Here is a 3536-nt window from a genome sequence, read left to right as displayed (position 1 = left end):
CCGAGCTGGAGCAGCCATCTTGGGGACCTTGGAAATGGAGCAGCAATAAGGGGGAGCAATAAAGTTGAAGGGTCTTGAATCCTGAGGATTTTGTGGACGAGCCTCCTGACCCTGAGGCGTCTAGACTTTTCAGTGAGAGAAGATGGAAAGAAAACAAACAAACAAAAAAACCTTCTGTCTTGTCTGAGCAATGTTTAGGTTTCATTTTTCTGTCCCTCCTAGTCAAGTACAATCCGAATAGCTATTCTGACGTGACATCAGAGCAGAATATGGTGGCTGGCATGTAGGAGGTATCCAGTAGATGTTTGCAGCAATGCGGTAATCTTCCCTTTCCTCAACATCTAGCCCAGCACTTGGTCTTTCATTTCACCTCCTGACATCTCTCAAATCTGTGCACTTGTCTTGCTCTCCCCCCAACCATGTGAACTGTAGCTCCTGCCTTGTCTTGCCTAAACTAACACTAAACTACACTAAATTCTTCTGAATGGCTTCACCCACATCCAAGCCTTTTCTCTTAAAACTGGCTTTTTGTTTCTTTTAGGAGAATGACCCAAATTGTTGATATGGCCTATGGGCCTCATTTCTGGCCTGATTTAATACATTTTCAGCCTTGCTATCTGAGCTCCCTATTCCCATCCCGCGGCTGCTGAGTTAACATCTAGTACTCCTTCAGCACGTGCCCCCCCCCCCCCCCCCCCCCCCCCCCCCCCGAACTTACTCAGGAAAGACTTCCCTGACTCTGTAGGAAATCTCCCAGGATCCCCTGCGGCACCGTCTATTTCTCTATCCCCATATTTAGCACAGCCTGTGTCTTCCACTAAATTGTAAGCGCAATGGAGGCAGTGACTTGAATAGTTTTCATGATGTGATGTTTCCAGTATCTAGCACGGTGTCTGGTACATAGTAGACACTTAATAAATATTTGCTGAATGAATAAATAGTATTGAAAAATCTTAAGTTGGGATTTGGAAAATCAGTGGGCTGGCAGTGACTGAGGTTTAAAAGAGCAGGGGTGGGGTTTCAAATGCCACAACATAATTTTTATTTTTACTTTATAGAACGACCATTTAGCTCATTGGAGTAATCGAATTCTAAAATATTCTTACTTATACAATTGGATGGGCCAAGGATTTGAAGCTCATTGTTTCTTCATCTTTGTTCTGAGCCTGAAATTTAACAATTAGATCAGCAGTCATCAAAAGTGATTCAAAGACCCCTGGGGGGGTACCCAAGACCATTTCCAGGGGTCCATATGATCTTCCTTTTTTGATCTGGGTGAGGCCAGATTTTTTTTATATTACTCAACCCTAACAATATAGTGTGGCAGATTGGACGCAGAAACAGCTCCTGCTGTCTTCTATTAAACTAGACATTTAAAAATGCGCAAAAATGTAAAATAATGACATTCTTTTCACAAAATACACTCTTATTTTGGAAAACATAGTTATTTTTAATAAAAATGTGTTATTTACATTCACATGTAACAGTTTACCACTATTTTTAAATGAATTATTTTTTTAAAATCGTAAACATTTCTCAGTTTCCATTTTAATGCTATAAATATTGATAGACATAACCCACAGAATCAAAGCTCTTTGGGATCCTCGATACTTTTTTGCGAGTGTTAAGAGATACTGATACCAAAACATTTAAGAACTATTGCATTAAAAAATCATTTCCTTGGTTTAATACTTGATCTCTCAAAGTGTTCATAGATGTCCCCTTCTCTAAACAAGTGGCAAGGACTGGATGACTGTGGATACAAAAGTCTCCCCTTTGCTTTGAAGTGAGACTAACTCTTTGATGCAATTCATATTCCCTGTCTAGACTGACGAACGCCAGTCTCCAGTTGAGATCATATTCTTGCTCAGTTTCCCACCTGCTGTATCCTGCTTCCCTTCTCTTCTCCTGAACACTTTGTACAAAAATCACTTCAGTAAGAGTCTTGGTCATATATTCTGTGTCTAGAGAACCTGACTGAGACACTGGGTTTCAAAGTCAGACATTTCTGGGTTTGTATCTAGATTCCCCTAGTTACCTTTGTGACTTGAAGTGAGTTAGGTAAATTCCTCAGTGCCTGGAACTGGCCAGAGCCGCCTGTGATCTTTTCCTGACTTACCTATTGGCCTTGGGCATGTTGATGTTTTCATGCTGTCTGTTTCCTTTATGGGAACTCTGTGTAGTGTCTAATAGCAGGCTACCTCATCAATGACTGGAAGTCAGAAATATTTTTTAGAGTGGTAAAGTACTTGGCAAAATGTGGCGTGCAGGCTAAAGCATAGTGATCACTAATTATACAATCAAGGGTGGAAATACCCTAGAAGGGAAGTGCCTGGGAATTCAGAGGCCAGGAGAGATAGGTGGTGCAGCCAGGTGCTTTCTGGAGATATTCCCACCCAAGCAGCTGCACACTGAATGTGAAGACCTTGGAAACTAGAACCTGGTCTCCCCAAGTCAGGAAGCCCAGTAAACTGGGAGGCAGAAAAAGGTGAAAGAGTTGGGGCACCTTGATGACGGCCTGTTTTCATGCAGAATGCCTTTTTATTTTTGAAGTCTAGGTTCAATTGTCACCTTCTCTTGGCCCTCTCTGACCTGCCCATTTTAAGTGTTCTCCCCCATCCCATGGCCCAGTTTTATTGCTTTGCCAGTGCTTACCATCATTTGGCATTACTTGTTTAGGTATTTATCAATGTGCATACTGTCTGTCTGCTAGAACTCCTTGAGTATAGGGAGGGGCTCAGTGTATTCTGTTCACTGTACAGAGTAGGTCTTCAATAAATCTTTAGTCTTGGAGCCACAGGAATTCTCATACTTGGCTGTTGAAAGGGTAAACAGGTACAGTACTTTGGTAATCTCTTTGGCCATGTTTAAGAAAACGGAACATATGTCTTCCTATGATCCAGCAATTCCAGTCCTAAGCATTTAGCCACAGAAATGCAAAGGTGTCCACGAAAAAACTTGTACTAGAATGGTCACACCAGCACTTTCTGTAACAACCGGAGAACTAGAAGCTACCTAAACTTCCATGAAAATATACAAATAAACAAATTATGGTATATACATACAAGGAAATACTATACAGAAATGAGACTCTTGACCCAGAGGCAAAAACTGATGAATCTCACTAACATGATGATATCGTGATGAGTGAAAAGAAACCAGACACAAAAGAGTACATTCTCTATGCTGACATTTATATAAAGCATAAAAATAGGCAAAACTAATCTGGTGTTAGAATCAGGAGCGTGGCTGCCTTGGGTGGGTGGATTGGGGGTGGTGGCTTGCCGGAGCTGGGATGTCAACCCGGGTGCGGCTCGTGTTCTGTTTCTGGTCTGGCTGCTGCTTACACAGGCTTGTGCAGTGTGTGAACATTCATCCAGCCGTGCCCTGTGCACCTCTTATATACACTTTACACTGCAATAAAATGTACATTAAAACAACTGCATGGGGTTTTGCCCAGGAGAATGTGAGAGCTCGCAATAATATTTACCTTAAAAAAGAAAAGTGCTTGGGGCTTGAGACCCTGGAGTTGGGAG

This window comes from Hipposideros armiger, unplaced genomic scaffold (assembly GCF_001890085.2).
Source record: "Hipposideros armiger isolate ML-2016 unplaced genomic scaffold, ASM189008v1 scaffold_245, whole genome shotgun sequence".
NCBI classification, from domain to species: Eukaryota; Metazoa; Chordata; class Mammalia; order Chiroptera; family Hipposideridae; genus Hipposideros; species Hipposideros armiger.
Note: the sequence above shows the minus strand (reverse complement) of the source record.